This window comes from Oryx dammah, unplaced genomic scaffold (genome assembly GCF_014754425.2).
Source record: "Oryx dammah isolate SB20612 unplaced genomic scaffold, SCBI_Odam_1.1 HiC_scaffold_17, whole genome shotgun sequence".
NCBI classification, from domain to species: Eukaryota; Metazoa; Chordata; class Mammalia; order Artiodactyla; family Bovidae; genus Oryx; species Oryx dammah.
The window spans coordinates 74912291-74932223 of NW_024070201.1; the positions used below are offsets into that span (position 1 = coordinate 74912291).

Consider the following 19933-nt stretch of genomic DNA (forward strand, 5'->3'; position numbering starts at 1 on the left):
GGAAATAGTTCCATGAACTATCAAAGGGGTCCAAGCCAGGCTTCAGCAATACGTGAACCACGAACTCCCTGATGTTCAAGCTGGTTTTAGAAAAGAAGGAGGAACCAGAGATCAAATTGCCAAGATCCGCTGGATCATGGAAAAAGCAAGAGAGTTCCAGAAAAATATCTATTTCTGCTTTATTGACTATGCCAAAGCCTTTGACTGTGTGGATCACAATAAACTGTGGAAAATTCTGAAAGAGATGGGAATACCAGACCACCTAACCTGCCTCTTGAGAAATCTGTATGCAGGTCAGGAAGCAACAGTTAGAAATGGACATGGAACAACAGACTGGTCCAAATAGGAAAAGGAGTACATCAAGACTGTATATTGTCACCCTGCTTATTTAACTTATATGCAGAGTACATCATGAGAAACGCTGGACTGGAAGAAACACAAGCTGGAATCAAGATTGCCAGGAGAAATATCAATAACCTCAGATATGCAGATAACACCACCCTTATGGCAGAAAGTGAAGAGGAACTAAAAAGCCTCTTGATGAAAGTGAAAGAGGAAAGCGAAAAATTTGGCTTAAAGCTCAACATTCAGAAAACGAAGATCATGGCATCCAGTCCCATCACTTCATGGGAAATAGATGGGGAAACAGTGGAAACAGCGTCAGACTTTATTTTTGGGGGCTCCAAAATCACTGCAGATGGTGACTGCAGCCATGAAGTTAAAAGACGCTTACTCCTTGGAAGAAAAGTTATGACCAACCTAGATAGCATATTCAAAAGCAGAGACATTACTTTGCCGACTAAGGTCCGCCGAGTCAAGGCTATGGTTTTTCCTGTGGTCATGTATGGATGTGAGAGTTGGACTGTGAAGAAGGCTGAGTGCCGAAGAATTGATGCTTTTGAACTGTGGTGTTGGAGAAGACTCTTGAGAGTCCCTTGGACTGCAAGGAGATCCAACCAGTCCATTCTGAAGGAGATCAACCCTGGGATTTCTTTGGAAGGAATGATGCTAAAGCTGAAACTCCAGTACTTTGGCCACCTCATGCGAAGAGTTGACTCATTGGAAAAGACTCTGATGCTGGGAGGGTTTGGGGGCAGGAGGAGAAAGGGACGACCGAGGATGAGATGGCTGGATGGCATCACGGACTCGATGGACGTGAGTCTGAGTGAACTCCGGGAGTTGGTGATGAACAGGGAGGCCTGGCGTGCTGCGATTCATGGGGCTGCAAAGAGTCAGACACGACTGAGCGACTGAACTGAACTGATGATGCAAAACAGGTTTAAAAATCAAAGAGCAAACAATATATAGTTTGTTACATCTAACATACTGTCATCTCCTCTTCTACTTCCTAGTCCAAAAAGCAGGGAATCTTCATGACTAAACTTACTCAAAAATAAACAAGTCACTCTGGCCAAGAAATTATTCAAAATAATATATTCCAATTCAAGTGGAATCTGGTTTTAGATGACAGACTAACATCATAATTCTTTTTAAAAAATTCTCAAGATACTGTAAATCAACCATACCTCAATTACAAAAAAAAAAAGAAGTCTAGTACATTGGTTCAGGAAAAAAAATTTTTTTTCCCCTTAAGCAAATTTTACCACCACAGCCTATCATAGGAGGCTCACATGAGCGTGGAATTCGGTAGATGTGCTCAGGGTTGTCCCACTAGACAGTTCCTCTCTTACCAGGTCTACTGTTTTTTCTAAGAAGGCAAGGCTTCCGGTTTCCTACTTCTAATTCTATCCTGTAGCAAAGTAATAGGAGACAGACAGGGAAAAAACTAGAGCATGGAAGACTGGAATAAAGGAGACTGATAATAGAGAAACAAAGAAGCTACCCACCTTGTCGGCAAGAGGTGATACCTGAGAATAGACACTGACTAATATCTCAATTTGTAAAAAGTATATTAGATCAAAGAAAAAGCTAGCCTACCTCTAAGACAATGAAAGAGAAAAAAAATGTGTCTGTTACTGAACCATTTAAGCCTAAAATTTTTAGGTTCTCATGGCAACCAAAGTCATCACACTGCACATACTGTATATAAAGCACATATTTAGAGGCTTAACTAGTAAACTCAAAATGTGACATATGTGCAATGTGGGCGACAACATTATTCTGGGAACTTTAACTTTAAAATCTTCCAACTTTTATTTTGCAGCCTCAAAGATGATATAATAGAGTCAGCTATGCAGAAGGTGCAAGCTCAAGAAAGAGGCACAAAGAACATAAATAGAAGCAAAGAGATGAAAGACAAGAAAAATCAGGCTATCAGAAAGTTTCTGAACATGGCCTGCCCCCACTGGGAATCAACCTGTAAATGGAGGCTTAAAAAACAAGATTGCTAGCAAAGACATATACATCAAGACGGCATTGGGAACAGGCTTTAATGTGGGCCCAGTCACAAGAGGACACGGCCACAAAGCAGACCACCTGGTGAGGCGGCATGGCCTGCAAGCCAGCCAGGAGAGACTGGCCATCTCTCTCTCTCTTTAGGAGCTCGTGGAAGACGGCTGTTTAGAATTAGGTGATGTCACAGCCAAGAGGATGGCTGTGGGCCTGGGAGCAGAGATCAGCGCCAGACTTTAGGAAGAAGGGAGAAAGGGAGACAGCAGCCTTTCATGCCACACCATTTCTCATAAGGAAACAAATAAAGAGGCCACTTCTAGTTTTCTCATCTAGTAAATGACCCATGGGAGGGATACCCGCATTTATTTGCCCATTGGAATGCCATACATTTCTCTGCAAAGACCTGAAGGTGCTATGAATGCTACCTACCTTAAAACCATTACTTCCATGCCACTTCTGTTAGGGTTAAACTACTCCCACTTTTTAACAAGAAAACAGGTAATAACAGCTTAGGTAAGGTACACAAACAAACCTTGTCAGAGCAGTTCACAGATATGCCCATTTCCCCCCTTAACTCAAGGTAAGAACTTCTAAAATGAGACACTGAACTTACATGACTGATTAACAATTAAAAATTTACTACCCCATGAAAAAGAGTAGTTATGAAAATAAATTTTTTCATTATTTTTATGAGTCTGAGCCTCTAAAAGCAAGAAAAGCAAAGGAAAATGGTACGGAATTTGGGGCGTGGACTCAAAGTCCCGCCCTGACCCACGACTTGATAGCTGGATGCCCCAAATAAGCCACCCTCCTCTCTGAGGTTCCCAACGCAAGTTCTCTTGTCTACAGCTCGGCACAGATGCAGCCATCTCTCCCTCTCTCTCCATCTCATCCTTCTCTTTCTCTCCTCCCTCCTCTCTCATTCCCCACCTCCCACCCGAAACACGAGGTCCAACAGCTAGTCTCAATCACTACACTGTAATCCAGCATACTTTCTCATCAAGAAAAACTGTACGATGAACTTTCATGCAAAAACCCACGGGTTGAATTAAGAATCAGAACCAACAAAAATAATATGTTTTGGAGTAAATGAGGGAAAAGGGCACTGGGTTGAAGCTGGGACTAGATATGTCTCTCAGAGCCGGGCCGCACCTGCTGATGACTAAACTATTTGATTACCTTAATTATCCTGGCTGCATAACCAAGAGGTGCTGGTGGTCATGGAATTCCAGGATACTAAAACCTCAGCCACATTTCCATTATAGCATTCTCTGCTGAAGTCAAGACAGCAAAAGACTGCCAACAGCATTTTCACTTTAATTTTCTGGTAAGACAGAAAGAAAAATTAACATTGGAGCCAAATTCTCCATTTTTAGACATGCTAAATTCTTCGAGGAAAAAATATCCATGGTTATAAGAAACTGAAATCATTTTTGTATACTTTATTAGAAAATATGCATTTATGCTTTGCTTAAAAGGTATTAAAAAAAAAAAAACACCTCAGGCTAATAATCTTAAATGTTTACCTGTTGCTACCCTTCCAGTAGTTAGGAAAGAAGAAAAGTGAAATAAAAGCTGAAGCACTTACTGATGGGACATTAAATGACTGGCATATTGAGCAACAACGATATCCAGAAAACAGACCTAAAAAAATCCTTTTTTGGTACATGCAATTAATAATTACCAAAATAATGTTGGTTTTAAATCCAAAACTCACTTCTGTGTAAATGAATCTACTCTAAATAATGACAGTAATGGTCACAAATGTACCACCAAAAAACCCCCCACAAAACACCTTGCCTATTTAGCTCTTGATTTTGCTTTTAAAATACTTTGAGGCCTCTTTTGAGGCCTTCTGAGAACAGCAGAACTCTTCAGCTCACCGTCATTTCATCTTATTAATAAGCATATTATAAAATACTTTAAGCTGAATATAGCATTTATCATCTCTTCCCTCCCAGCTGTTAAAGGACTAGCTTGTTCCAAATATGGCATTATCTTTTCCAAGTTCTACGATTTAGGCATGACATAATTCTTCAACAAATTATTCTGTCTTGTCATGACTGACAAGATGACTTAAGTGGAGATAAACAGGCTAATGAAAACCATTCAGGTCTGATTTTCAATTGCTATTTTGTAAGGTAGAAAAACAAAGCTTATAGCTTTAAAATGGGAAAGCCATGTAAAACTATCTTCTCTTTGAAGTTAGGAAGTGGGGTTTTTGCTAGCTGGACAGGTAAACTCCAGCTGAGGGAAGAGGCAGAGGCCACCTGCTCAGGATGCTGTAGGAGGGATTCCTCCACTGGGTGGAAAATTTCCCTGCATGACCTCTAAGGTCTTTTCCTAACCTCAGAAACTGAGACTCGGTTTTTGAAAAGCAGAAGCAAAGCAAGTGTGATGTGTAGGCAGAGACAGCAGAACAGCGCTGGAAAATTAGAAGCCAAGGGTTGGAATCCTGCTTCCACTTCTATGTGAACTTAAATAAGGCATTTCACTTTCCTCTTTCAAAATGAAAGGCTGAGAGAAGAAAATGAAGATCCTAACATTCTGAGCCTACGGCTTCCTCCTATGCCTGCCTCGGCCACCCACCACCTTCCCACTACTGCACCTTACCATAATTAGGCAGCTTTTTAAAGCATCTAATTAATGGAACACAGAAATTAAAACCTTTAACTTTCTATTTCTGGCTTGTTGCAAATGTGCAACAGCATTTTACCAAGGAGTAGTTAATGCCACACAGTTCTTGATATACTGGCTTTTCTTGAACTCCAGTGACAGTTAGAGTGACAAGTTGTAAGGAAGGAGGTTGTTACCATGGGGACCCATTAGGATTCCAGGGGGAGGATCCAGCAGGCTTTCCCCCCTTTTGGTCAGAGCATTTTTTGATGGTCTGGATCTACCAATTCAGAAAGCCTGATCTAATTTTTCTTCGGCAAGCTGCCTTTAAGAAATGTAACAGGTCTAAAAGGGTTATTTTTTAAGAAGTTTGCCAATCCCATCACCACAATCTGTAATCCAGATTAATTCAGTAGTTTGCAAGCTTTAAAAAGAAAGCAGTTGGGGGCGGGGGGGTGTCCTTCCCTGATGGCTCAGTGGTAAAGAATCAGCCTGTCAGGGCAGGAGACACAGGTCAGTCCCTGATCTGGGAAGATCCCACAGGCCATGGGGCGTCTAAGTCCACACGCCCCAACCACCAGGCCTGTGCTCCTGAGCCCGGGGGCTGCGCCTACTGAAGCCCAGGAGCTTTGAGTCCAGAGCCCCGGCTCCAGAGCAGGAGATGCCACCACAGTGAGAAGCCCATGCACCGCAATGGAGACCGGGCACAGCCGAAAGTGAACACACTCTTAAAAACAGACTTGTAAGTGCATCCAGAGGCTGTTAAAAATGGCACGATAAAAGCAATGATAGAAGAGACACTGGTGTCTTTCTGTGGTCATTTCCCAAGTGGTCTACAATTCTGACAGAATATTACCTGTGTTAATGACACTCCTACGAGTTATATTCAAGTTTTAATCTCTCTGTTCATACAAGCAGACAAACACGAGCCCCCTGAAGTCTCAATGGCCTGTGTACGCTGTCATTTCTTCTCAGATCACCACACCGCGTGAGCTGTACTTAGTGCTGTCCCAACAATACTTCAGAGTTCTCCAAATCAAGATTCTCCTCAAGAAATTTCAGCTTCCCTACACGATCATGTCAGAAATACATCACACAGAATAATTAAAACAATAAAACTTATTATAAAATAAGTCACACTGTCAGACCAGAACAGAGTTTAAATTGCAGGTCTGCCTCCAAAACTGCTGTGTATGGACAAAGGGGGACGAACTGTCACTCCCAGCTAAGTGTGTGCTGGGGCTCAGGTGCCCCCGAGACCCATTCTGTTAGAAGATACCTCAAGAAAGAAGATCATTTACAAGGCTAATCTGTGGATCTGACTTGATCAGAGAAGTGGAGCCGCCAGAATTCAGAATAAAATATTTCTCTATGCCTTACTTAGCCCAAAGCAGTTACACCAGACAAATTAACATTAATCAAAATAGCACTTGATTTCACAGTAATAGTCTGAAACTGCACCTACCCGAGGCCTGATGCACAATTATCCCCAGAGCCACAAGGTACTTGGAACAAAGCTGAAGACATGTCCCTGTACTCACAAAAATCTTTCCTTGATCTCACACTAATAATTATTGAAAAACCTAAATATAAACACCAGTAAGATAAAATGTGTTGAAACAGAATTCATAACCTAAAAAACAAATCACAAATTTACAAGTCTAAAGAGGAAAAAAAAAAAAAAGACCTAAGGAGACAAGCTACACTATCAACTAAAAGTAAACAACAGGCATCAGGATATTCCACAGAAACACTCCATCCGGTTTTGATGTATTTACTCATCCAAGCTTTCCTAGAGCAGGTCCAAGAGGGTTTTTTTTAAGCAGTTTCCCAATCCAATCTCCACAATCTATAACGCAGATTATTTCAGTAAAGTTTGCAAGCAAAAAAAAAAGACTTGCATCCAGAGGCTATTAAGAAACACGGCATTCGATACAAACAATAATGAAATAGTAAACATGGCGTCTTTCCGTGATCATTTCCTATAAACTTTAAATTGGAAGAACAAAAGACAAGCCCAAAGCACAGTGCTGACACATTAGTTTACTATTAGACATCCAGAGACAGAGAGAGACTCAGGTCACAGGACTTGAGAAGAGGCAAACTCTTGGGTGCTTTATTTGTTTTTACTACTGGTTTACAATTTCCTTGATTTTATTTTTAAATGCATGTCTTGGCCCAGAAAAGCAAGAGAGCACAGACTGCCAACAGTATCAGATTCTCCTTTTCTTATTTTCTGGGGCTGCAGAAAACAGAGCCAGAATCCGGGCTGTCAAGGAGCCTTGACTCTGTCCAGGCAGCATACGGTGTGAGGCTTTAGGCTACACAAAGGCTTTTATAGTACAAATCTCAGCCAACTTAATGTCCTTTCAATGTAAAGTGGCTTATATTTTTCCCCCCAGAAAACTCTCTGGAGGTTTAAGGTACTGACAATTTTCAGAAGACAATGATTTAAAGAAATGGAGTCACAGAATTTCAGTCTTAAAAATTTCCTTCCTATTTCTAATCCTTAGAACTGAACTGTCTCAAACATAAAATTGTCATTCGATATACAGTATTTCAATATTTACGATTACCTACTTTGTGCCAGGGCCCTATACCAGTAAGCACTCTGGACTGTAAAAACGTAAGCGTTTTCTGTGAACAGCGCTTGGTTCAGTACTATACACACGCTGCGGCACAACGTGAAGGCACAGCATTACTGAGGTTGTATTCGCAACAATTTGGGTTTCAATGTAAAATAATGACTTTTAGCTTTTCCTACCCTGCACATCTATTATACCTTCCTGGCTATATACAAATCCACATTTCTTTTTAACTCCTGTTTCAACAGTATACAGCAATGTTACATTTCTCTGGTGTAAAGTCTTTCAACTTAACAGAAACCAAATGATCGCAGGAAGAAAAAGAAATCAAATTAGAAGCATTAAACTGTCTTTCTCAGAGCTTCCCTCTCCCCCTCATTAACATTTCTCAAACAGAAAAACACCACTGTGATGCTCCCATTACAGACCATTCATGAAGTTCCTAACTGAGCTGAGACCAGACAGACTCCATCAACTGGGCACACAGCCACTCACCATTACCCTTTGTTTAGAGTCTCAACTGCCGTTCAACCCACATTATTGTGTTCCACTCAAGTCCATCAATTTTCTCAAAAGAGAAAACAATCAGGAAACAAGCAAATGTGTTATTTAACTAGAAAATGAATAAAGGATCTAATTCATATGCCTCACAAAAAACACTTTAAAAATGATGGCTCACTTTAAATTTCCTATCTTAAATAGCAGTATTACTTTATTACCAGTCTTACATGCCTAAGAACGAGTTGTAAACAAATAATAATTAGAAACTTGTTTTTAAAAAGCCCGAGCCCTCCATCTTGAGCTGGCAAAGCACGAGAGAAGCACTCTGCACCAGAAGCGACAGCACAAACGCATGTCTGCACCACACAGGTGGGGAAGAAAAGGCCCAAGCAGCCCGGGGGGCGGGGCAGGGAGTGGAGGGGAAAAGGCAACATGCCAAAGAGCCATGATCCCAGGCTTGACTATCCTAAAATTCAAATGACTTTAAGAAACGTTAGGCAGGGCTCTGCAGTAAGCGTCTTAGTCAAAGCTCTTTTGGTTGTAATTAGGAAGAATTTCCTCCAAACTATCTTAAGCAAAAAAGGCACTACCTGAAAAGACAGGACCCAAAGGCAGGAAGTGTAACAGGGCCACACCTGGAAAGCCTTTATACACCCAGGCTTCTGTTCCACATGTGTCTGCAGTCTGTCTCTCTCCAGGGCTGTACCTCTCAGCAGCGCTTCCTTCTGGATAAATCTACTTACTTCTCCCTCCCTGTACTGGCCTTCCCTGCTTCCACAGATATCAGCCTGTCTCTCTCCAGGGCTGCACCTCTCAGCACTGCTTCCTTCTGGATAAATCTTACCCCCACCCCCCCCACCCCCGTTCTGGCCCCTCCCTGGTTCCACAGATATAAGCCTGAATTTGGCAGTACCCTGGCATCTGCTTATCTGTTCCAAGTTCTCTGAATTCAGGTGGACCTGTTTGTTCCCTGAAGGCATGCATCTCAGTTCCAGTCTCAAATTCCTAGGAGAAACTGATTTGCCCAGCTTAGGCTAAGTGCCTGCCCACGGTCCAGTAAACTGTTAAAAGAAGAGCTAGGTCACAGAGTGTAGGGACTGCATGCCTGACTCCTCAGAAGATGTGTAATACACTAAATAAGCAATAAGGCAGTCTGCATCCTCAAAAAAAAAAAAACTTAAAATCTCACTGAAAAAATATATTAATACTAAATAATATCCTATGACAACACTATAGAATGAATGGACAGGAACAGCTTCATGACAGAGACCAGCTGTGCACTAAATGACAAATGGAAATAGAGCCATGTTCAGGGAAGGGCTGAGGAGCACAAAATGCAGCGCCTGCTCCTCTCACTCTGGCGATAGATCTAAGAATTAGGAACCTAAGGAATAAACAGTCTTTTACCACATAAATATCTTCTGTGAAATATCCTAGTTGAAAGCGTGCTGTAAGGTTTAAAAGGATTATACGGCCACAAAACAGTCCTGCTTCAAAGTGCAGCAGTGACCTGCCAGCTGCCGAACGTGGGTCGAGCACTTTCAAGGTGCCTTCACCACCACCCTGACTTCCTGTCACCCCCAGAACCCCCTAGATTCTGGTTCAGGCAGCCACTAGGGCAGCACAGGTGTTTCACTGGTAATATCCCACCCAACCCAGCACGGTTACCACGCAGACAACTCAAGCTGAGCTGGATGACAGCAGTGTGTGGGGAGGGGACTGAACAGAAAAGAGGAGTGTTTCCCACATACGAAAGCTGTGAGCACAAAAAACTGGGGAAAGCCTAAATTATTAGTACAAAACAGAAACTAGCAAAAACTTAACAGTTGTCCAAAAAATACTGGGTTAAAAAAGACAGTCTACTCACAGTAGACTATTAGTTACCCTACATTATCACCAAAGTATCACACATTCCCACATGCGAGAGCTTGCTTCAATCTCACAAGAAACAAAAAGGTAAAACTAACAATGAGAAAGTGGTGACAGTTTCTAATTCACTGATTCCTTTGGTGAAGAGTAACAATGTTATGTAAATGAAAACTACAGACCTATCAAAATTAAATGTGTAACACTATAAAATCAAACAGCTTTAGAACCAAAAAACTTCATTCTGTATAATCCCCAAACTAAAGACATTTCCCAATCTGGGGATAAAATTTCAATGGAGTTTCAATGTGGAGGGGGAAGTGATATTTAACTCCATTTTTTCAAAGCTGAACACAGCCATGGAGGTCAGAAAAAGCTAGCCAACAGTTCTTTCTAAAGCCACACCCCTAACCTACAAACACATCCCAAAAGAGGCATATTAAAACCAATTAATTGAGATCCACTAGATCTCACTGCCGCCTCCAAACCAGAACTCACCATTCCTCTTCCTATTTTCTGCCACATTTTCTAAGTGAAGTAAAAGAAAAATCAACATGTTACAACTCAAATGCTGTTCTAAAAGTGAGTCCATTTCTTGTAAAGTGGGGGAAAGGTCAGCTGATTGAGGGTTACATCAGAACTTCACAAAGTTCTAAGAATTAAAATGCTTTAAAATCATTTAATGTAAGATATTTTATACTCGGTCTCCCCAAACTAGACTTTCTCATCTCCTGAGCACACAGTCTAATTTTAATGTAACTTTTATGAAAGTCATGTTCTTTGTATGAAAATTTAAAAACAATGGCAAGTATGAAGAAAAGAAAAACTGCTCATGTTGCAATCCCCAGAAAAAACTTTGGTGTTTATCCTTCTAGCCTGAGGTAACATTTTTGAAGAATTAAAGATTTCCTTAGCAGAAAGAATGTGTTAAGTTAATGTGGAGTTCATGGATATAAAACATTCTTGAAAACTTTTACAGGTCTGGAACTCAGAGAAGTCAAAAATAAATGTATGCTCGCGGCTTTCACAGCATAGCAGGTTAAACAGTAACTACAGAGCACGGGAATTCCCTGGCGGGCCAGTGTTTCAGGCTCAGGGCTTCCACTTCAGTGGGCCCAGGTTCGATCCCCGGTTGGGCAACTGCAACTAAAATCCCACAAGCTGCGTGCACCCCCCAGAAAATCCAAACAAACTACACAACAGTTCTGTTGATTAACTCTGTTAGGAAACCAGTACTTTAAGGAGACTTTGCCAACTGCCAATTTCAAGGCAAGGACAAGTTACAATTACAAAGATCTCATCAAGAAAACTGTCTTCAGTAAATTACAAAGCTCAGATAGGGATTCTTGATACAATAGTTTACTAAGCAAATAGCTACAACCAATTAACTCTTTCATCTCTTCATTCAGCCGCTCAGCTGTCTGACTTCTTGTGACCCCATGGTGTTCAACACACCAGGCTTGTGTCCTTCACCATCTCCCAGAGCTTGCACAAACTCACGTCCACTGAGTCGGTGATGCCGTCCAAGCATCGCATCCTCTGTCATTACAACTCTAAATATTAGAGTCCACCCTCTCCACAAGCCTAAAACTAGTTATCTATAACCAGGTGTCCCTAGAGCAAATCCAGTAATATACTCCTTTGTATTTTTCAGTTTTCTATGAACACAGAAGACTCCCTATTAACAAACTCCATGTGAAGTACACAAAGTAAAGATGTCAGGGAACCACATTACCCAGCATTCCACAGGGAACAATGAGCTGAAAGTTTCCATAAGAAAGGACACTCTTCCCAGCAAAACAATTCAGATGCACAAATTAGGCTTTAGGAAACAACCTTATCCCTAAGCCACAATGAACAAAGGAAAGTGTGCAACAGAACACCCTTGAGGGGGGGAAAGGAAGGAACGCTGGCAGTAGCCACTGTCTATGTGCGGCACACGAGTCATGCTAACTGTGTCTTTCATTTGGCTTCACTGCATTACTGACCAACGACGGAGCAGGAGGCCCATTTTCACAGATGAAGAAAGGAAACAGCATTATCAGCACTGAACCAGGCACGACAGCGCCCGGCTCAAGTTATCTCAACCAATCCTCACATCACCACTCCAGGTGATCTCCATTTTAAAGATAGGGGTGGCGGAGGGAGCCCAGAAACGTTACGGTCACACAGTGATATTACCAATTTAAGGCTCAGAGCTGGAGGTGTCAAACCTACCCCTGCCAGGCTCTGCTCATAAACCCTATTCAAGTCACATCATTCTTTCAAACCACAGATTTCAAACCAATTTTAAAAACTCAAAAATCCTAGAATCAACTTTCAATTAGGAGATTAATTCTCCACGTTTTGTTAAAAAGTTTCTTGTTTTGGAATACAGTCAATATTTGCTAACTATAAATGGGGTAAAACCTTTAGAAATTGTGAATCACTATGTCGTACGTCTGAAACATATAATTCTGTAAATCAACCATACCTCAATTAAAAAATTAGTATAAAAATTTTGTTTGTATTTTACTTGCTCTTTGAACATTTCAGCAGGCCATGGCACCTCTAGGAAGAGGTGTGCAGGTAAATACAAGATTATATTAATAGCAATCAATTAGCAGAATTTGTAAGTTCTGCTAAGAAGGCCTACATATAAAGTTAATTGTTATTTCAAACATATAGTGAAATACTTGAACTTCCATGATACAGTCTACTTTTAACTATTACCAAAAATAATCAAGAATCAAGGAATAGTTCTGAACAAAAAAATGGTTCATATTGTTTGAAAGAGAGGAATGTAAGGGGCTTTCCTGGTGGTTAAGTCATTAAGAATTCGCTTTGCAATGAATGGGACACCCGTTTGATCCCTAGACCAGGAAGATCCCACAGGCTTCAGAGCCAACTAAGCCCATGCACCACAATTACTGGGTGCCCTGGAGTTCGAGAGCCAAAACTATCAAAACCTGTGTGCCCAAGAGACCGTGCTCTGCCACTGGGAAAGCCACCGCAACAAGACGCCCACACACCAGAATTAAAGAGTAGCCCTTGCTCTCTCCAACTAGACAGCCTGAGCGCAGCAACTATGACCCTAAATAAATCATTAAAAAAAAAAAAGAGGTATATAAATTCCTCGGTAACACTACAGTAAAATCCCGTGCATCAAGTACTGGGAAGCCTGTAACACCTCTTTAGGACAAGAGAGTTAACCAAATAAAACTTCCAGTTCATCTCACGTCCCAAGAATTAATATTAATCACGCTCCTTTTGTTAGTGGAGAGGAAGAAAAAAGGAGTTGAAGGCTACGTCCAAAAAGCAGAGAGGAAAAGTAGACAGTCAAGCAGTTCAAAATCAGTTATGAGCCTCCAAATAAACAAGGAAAAGCTCACCGCAAGAAGCAAGCCTTTCACCATGAGAATACTCTGAATATACAGAAACAGACTCGGAGGCTTATGATAACCTTCAGAAGGCTGTTACCCTTAAAGTATTCATTATTAATTCTAAGTAGGCCATTAAATGCCAGGTTTATAGACTTTACCTCTATACAATATGGACTACCTGGATATCAGTCCACTCCTGAAACAAAAAGCACTCATGTAACGGTTACACAGTAATAGCAGAAATTTGCCTTTTCTTTCTCTTCATGCAGTACTTTTTCTGTACATATAAACCACAAATTAGAAATGATACTGATAACTGTGACCTGGGTTACTGTTACATACTTTTAAGCACACTGATATGCTTCAATTTTTTCAAAGATCTGAGGGAATCTGTGGACATCCCCCGGTAATTGGCAATTCCCATGAAGAGCAAGCATTCTAACCAATTCAAGAGCCTTTAGGGAGCACCAAGAGAGGGCAAGATACCAAGATGAAGATGTCCCTGACTTCAATCAGCAGAGGACTTCAACCACAGAAAGTCCTAATACCTGCTACACATGGACAAGTGATTTGAAAACTGTGCTACGTGAAATAAGCCAGACACAAAAGGATAAATACTGCACGATTCCAATTACATGAAATATCCAGAACAGGTAAATTCACAGGGACAGACAGTAGACCTGAGGTTACCAGGGGCTAGGAGGAGGGAGCAATGGATGGTTATTACTTAATGGTTACAGATTTTCTGCTTGGGTTGAAGAAAGCACTTTGGAAACAGGCAAAGAGGACGACTGCGCAACAAATGTGCTTCGTGTCGTTGCACTGCACTCCTGAGACGGGGAGAGCTCCCTAGCGGCCGAGTGCTGAGGATTTCGGGCCTGCACTGTGTGGCCCCTGTTCAACTCTCTTTAGGAAACTGAGATCCTGCAAGCCAAGTGGCATGGAGTAGCCAAAAAAAAAGGTGAAAATGACCTAAACCTACACCTATGAAACTTGTAGAAGAAAACAGGGGATAAGCTTCAGGGCACTGGACTGGGCAGTGGTTTCTTGGATGAGACACCAAAAGCACAGGCTACAAAAGCAAAAACAAAGGACACAACAGAGTGAAAAGGCGTGGGAGAAAGTACGTGTGAATCTCATGCATCTGTTAAGGGGCTAATACTCAGAGTAAATGAAGAACTTCACCTCAACACCACCAAAATGTTTTAATTTTTTTAAATGGGCGAAGGACTTCAACAGGCATTTCTGCAAAGCTGATATAGAAATGGTCAACAAGCATATGAAAAGATGTTGATCGTTAGTCAGAAATGCAAATCAAAACCACAGGGAGTCCTCACACCCGTTAGGATGACTCCAGTCAAAGAAGAACCCTGGCATCCAGTGGTGAGGACTCTGCGCTTCAGCCACGGGGCAGGGTTCACTCTCCGGGGAGGACTACGATCCTGCATGCCCCATGGTGTGGCCAAAAAAAGAAAACAAACGCTGGGGAGCCTGGGGAGATGCATGGACTCTTGTGCACTGCTTGTGGGATGGTGAGACAGTGCAATCATTGCAAAACAGTATGGAGGCTCCTCAAAGACTTCAGCAGAGAACCAGCGCATGCCCCAGCCAACCCACTCCTGGGCACCAGCCGGAAGAGGCTGCACAGCCTACTCACAGCAGCGCCGATCACAAGGGCCCAGAGGCCACTGTCCATCGACAAATATACGGGCAAAGTGTGGCATATTCACATAACAGGTTATCCAGCCTTTAAAAGCAAAGAAATCCTGCCACGTGCTACAACACAGATGAGCCTTAAAGATACTCTAGTAAGTGAAAGAACCCAGTCACAAATAGCCACTTATAAATAGAAAAGTCGTCAAATTCATAGAAGTAGTAAGCAGAATGGCAGTTATGAATGGCTTAGGTGAGGAGAAGAGGAAGAAAATGGGAGTTGCTTGATGGATATATAGTTTCAGATTTAGAACATGAAAAAGTTCTGGAGATCTATTTTCCATTAATATGAATGTACTTAATGCTAGGGGCTTCCCTGATGGCTCAGTGGTAAACAACTCTCCTCTCTGCAGAAGACATGGGTTCGATCCCTGGGTTGGGAAGATCCCCTAGAGGAGGAATCGGCAACAACCCACTCCAGTTTTCGTGCCTGGGAAATTTCATGGACAGAGGAGCCTAGCGGGCTATAGTCCATCTGGTTGCAAAAGAGTCAGACACCACTTGGCAATAACAAGTTAATGCTACAAAACTGTACGTTCAAAAATAATTAGGACGGTAATTTTCAGGTTAGGTGCTTTATGCCACATTAAAAAAATGATTAAAATGGCAAAACTGGGTTAGATTTTATCACAATTTTTAAAATAATGTAAAACTAGTTTTCTAAAACTAGAAAACTGTACAGTATGTGAATTACATCTCAATAAAGCTGTTAAAGAAAAAGCAGAGGAAACAGAGTTTAACCAAATTCTATCATTTGCTGGTTTAAGAAAAGAGAGCAATTTGTTGGAACTACCCCGATCTTGGAGCTCAGAAAGGATCCTATGCTTCTGCTTCCTCCAACTTCTTCACCCCAGCCTCCATATGACAGCCCTTTTCTTTCCCTCTCCAAGGCACATCACCACCACCTTTAACCTCCCAGTTCCTTATTATGTATTATGTCTGGCCTCATAGGAAAGTTAAGTTAAAGAAGCTACAATAGCAGTCACAGGAAAGGGCACAGAATTCAAGACCCAGATTCTACATTCAGCAGCAGAGCCAAAATATTTTTTAAAAGGAAAAAAAAAAAAAAATCACACAGTAGACATACAATAAATGTCAGCTCTCTGCCCCTCCTCTCCTCTCCTTCCAGCCCAGCATGTTCAGAAGAGCAAATTCTCAGCTCCCAGGCTGGGACAGCCTCTGGCCTAACTCACATGTGCTGGAGCTATGAACACAGCATCATTTAATGCGTGGTTGTTAATGCCTATCACCTATTATTAAATCCTAAAAACACATCACAAGACTATTAACTAGGATAAGCCTATTTTGATAAAATAATAAACTTTCCTACTACATATAAAAAAAGATAGTGACATAAAGACTAAACATTACCAATCACCTCTGAGCGGTGGAACTAAGGGTGAAGCTCTCCCTTTCTGGCATATCTGCATTTTTAATAATGCTTTTGTAACTTCTGTAATAAGAAATATAACTGTCAAAAGAATAAATCATTCTGGCTTAAAATTTCACTGTCTGCCTCTGATACCACACTACTGCACTGAAGCTGAACTGGTACCATGTGAAACAGTCATGATTCCCTCCATTTCACAGACGAGAATGAACTGAGGCACAAAGCAAGACACTTGGTCCAGGCTGTATGGCTAGTAACAGAGCAGGGATGACAATTAAGGCCTTCCAACTTCAAGTCCTTTCCGTTCCACCACATCTTAAAGAGCAATCTGCATTACTGCTCATTATATATATACTATATATATATTTTTAAAATCTATGTTGAAACTCTCCTAAGAGCAGGTGCTACAGAATCTTGGGCAAGTAACCTGGAAGCTGAGCCTCCGTTTCCTCATCTGAAAAGTGAAGTGATTGGAAAAGCTATTCTATCTCACCAGCTCATCTAGCCTGAGCAGCGAATGGATTTTAAGTCTAGATACGAACTGAGGAGGAAAAAAAACCCGTGGGCAAAAATGAATGAATAGTTGGAAAGAAGCTGAGGCCTGTGCTCTGGGTCAAGGGCCATTTTCAATGGAAAGAGGCTGTGGACAGTCGAGAGCAAAGAGCCCGCTGGGGAAACTCAACTTCCTGGTTGTAGCAATAACTGAAAGGTCCGGCTTTGCTTCCCTACCAGCGGTGCTTCAATCTTTGCTAACTTACGAGGAGAAACCGCAAACATGTAAGTAAAGTTAGAAGAATGCAGCAACACAGCCGTAGGGGAGGGAGCTGCAGCAATAGTTTATGCGCGCTATGGCAACTGGATTATTTTCCAAGTGGACTCGTGAATATTAAAGTGGAAAGAACCCTTGGTGGTTCTCAGAGACGACCCTTCCTCAGCGAGAATTTCAGGAGAAACTGAAACTTGGCAATACCCCTCCGAGAGATGTCACACTTGTGGAAAAGGCCAGAGAATCCAACTAAAGCCTCTTCAACCTACAGAGCATCAAAGAAAGCGAACAGACCTTTATTAAGGGTGAAGTTCTTGCAAAGGATTCATCGGGTGTCTGTAACCTCTTACACTGCAAGCATTATAAAGCACTCCACGCTGTCTGACACTACTAGGCAGCCTTCTCACTTGAAGGTAATAAAAGTACAGCATTAACTTTGCTGGCGAGAAAAAGAAAAAAAAAAAGGATTCCATTTTGCTAAAGCAGCCTCCTCCGACCAAAATCCTACCACCTGCCCCTCCACTACGGGGATGAGCCTAAACCAAAGAGAAGCTGCTTCGAGCCTAGACAACCGTCCTCGAGAATTAAAACAACATCCTGCCCGAGAACCGCAACAGAAGACGCCAGAAGCTTCAATTCCAAAAGCAGGTCCTTTAGCGAAGGAAGAAAGGTCCCGGCCGTGCTCTCGGCGCTCCCGGGTGCGAGAATCCAGCCCAGCTACTAGGCCATGACTGGGTGAGCACCTGACGTGGGGGGAGGGTGAGCCAAGGCCCTAGCGGATCTGGGGCGAGGAACTGGGGGGCTCCCGAAGCTCCAGAGAAGCAGCGCGGCCCTCCAGAGAAGACGGTCCTGGGGACACCCCACCCCTACCCCAAGGATAACGACCGAGAAGAACACGTGGGGCGACAGGCGCAGGGAAGGGGTGTCCCGGGCAGGCAGCCTCGGTCTGGCACGGCGGCCGGAAAAAAGGAGGACGGAGCTACCCCCGGGGCAGGGAACCGAGCCCTCGGAGCCCCGAGGGGGAAGGCAAAGGGCGCGGGCAAGGGGCAAGGCCACGAGGAGGGCGGGTCTCCCTGGGCGCCGGGGCACGCGCCGGGACCCGGGCAGCGGAGGACCCCGACACCCGGGGAGAGACCGCGGACCTGCCTCCGGGGGCCGCGGGGAAGCCGGCGCGGCCGCGCCCGGAGGGCCCTGGTGACCCCGCGGGGCCGCCCGGACCGGACCCGCCCCGCGGCGCCTCCCTCCTGCCCCTTCCCTCCCACCCGCGCGGCCCGTTATCCCGCGGCCGCCGCACTCACCAGCGGCTGCACCTCAGCCTGCCGCCGCCTCAGCTGCTGCCTGCGCCTCCGCAGCCGCCGCCGCCGCCGCCTCGCTGCTGAGGCCGAGTCCCGGGGGAGCCGCCGCGTCCCGCCGCCGCCGCTGCCGCCGCCGCCAGAGCAGAACACCCCAAAATGGCGGCACTTCCGGCGCCTACCACCGGCGGGGAGGGCCGACGCGGAGGGGGAGGGCGGCTCGGGGGAACGTACCACCGCGGCGCCGCCCGCAGCGCCGGCCCGAGCGCCCGGCGCTGCAGCGCCCCCTCGGGCGGGGGAGTGGAGAAGCAGCCGCGCGGGAGCCCTGGGGGCCGAGGGTTCCGGCGAGGGCAAGTCTCTTTGTCTCGTTACTCCGCTGGAGGGAAGACGGGGGGAAGACCCCCGGCGTGAAAACTTGGAAGTTCTCGGCTCTGCGCCCCTCACCCGCAAGAGTTCCGGATGAACTGGCGGGCGCCGACCTCTGCTTGGCGCTGAATATGCGCATAATAAAATACTTGCTGAATGAATGGGTGAGTGAATGGGATGGTGCTTGGCCAGCGCTGGGCACCGGACACACCCTCCTTTCTAACCCAGCCGATAAGCAGCGGCATCAGGGCCTTCCTTGTCTGCTGAGACGTGGACTGTAAGTGTATTGCAAGCTTTCAGAGTTAGACGAAAGCCCTCTGGCAGGATGATCAGCTGGGTGAACTCACAACCTTGCAAAAATCCTTGGAGCGCCAGGAAGCTCATAAGGGTTCTACTAAAAGACCTATTTTTCCAGCCCTAAGCTGCTTTTCCCAGTGGAAAAAAAAAAAATTTTTTTTTTTCTGTAACCAAGGCTAGGTTCCTGAAGACCTCCTTCAGAGTGACCCAGAAATCCCAGGATCTAGGTAGAATGCAAATAGTTCAATAGTTTGTTCCTTCTTTCGTTTGTTTGTTTAAAAGGTCAACGTCATTTATTCCCACAAGTTCTACATCTTGTGGGATAGTAAAATGCAGAGAAAGAAAGAAAACTTAGTTCTGAAACCTTCTGACCCCAACAACATGCAAATAACTCATGGGTTTGCAAATGATTTCTCCGAAACATTTGGCTTCTCACAGCAATAACTATTCTACCCACAAATACTGATTATACCTACCTTAACACACACACACAAAAATAAGTGGACTCCCAAGCACAGGCCTCAAGGGTTTTCCCATGTGTTGGAAGCACCTCTTTCCTCTCTTAGGAGGAAAAAAAAAATAGTCACAGTGTTTCTAGTACCATGTAGATCTAAACAATTAACCCTTAAATTGTACACTATCAGGTTTCCTAGTTATATTGTGTAGTTTATCATTTTATATACATTATAATTCAACCCCATGGACTGTAGCCTACCAGGCTCCTCCCTCCATGGGATTCTCCAGGCAAGAGTACTAGAGTGGGTTGCCATTTCCTTCTCCAGGGGAATCTTCCCAACCCAGGGATCAAACCCAGGTCTCCCACATTC

The 19933-nt window shown here is 43.7% G+C and overlaps 1 protein-coding gene across 7 annotated transcripts in view; it reads right to left on the reverse strand.

Annotated features, from left to right (window-relative positions):
* CELF1 (CUGBP Elav-like family member 1) overlaps positions 1-18603 on the reverse strand; it is a 67879-nt gene extending 49276 nt beyond the window's left edge. For 3 of the 7 annotated variants that reach the window (XM_040259265.1, XM_040259260.1, XM_040259262.1), the window contains exon 1: positions 18450-18603. The gene's annotated coding sequence lies outside the window, so the exon portion shown is untranslated. The remainder of the gene's footprint in view (positions 1-18449) is intronic. The other 4 variants (XM_040259261.1, XM_040259263.1, XM_040259264.1 and 1 more) reach the window with 3 other exon arrangements.
* Between the last annotated feature and the right edge of the window lie 1330 nt (positions 18604-19933).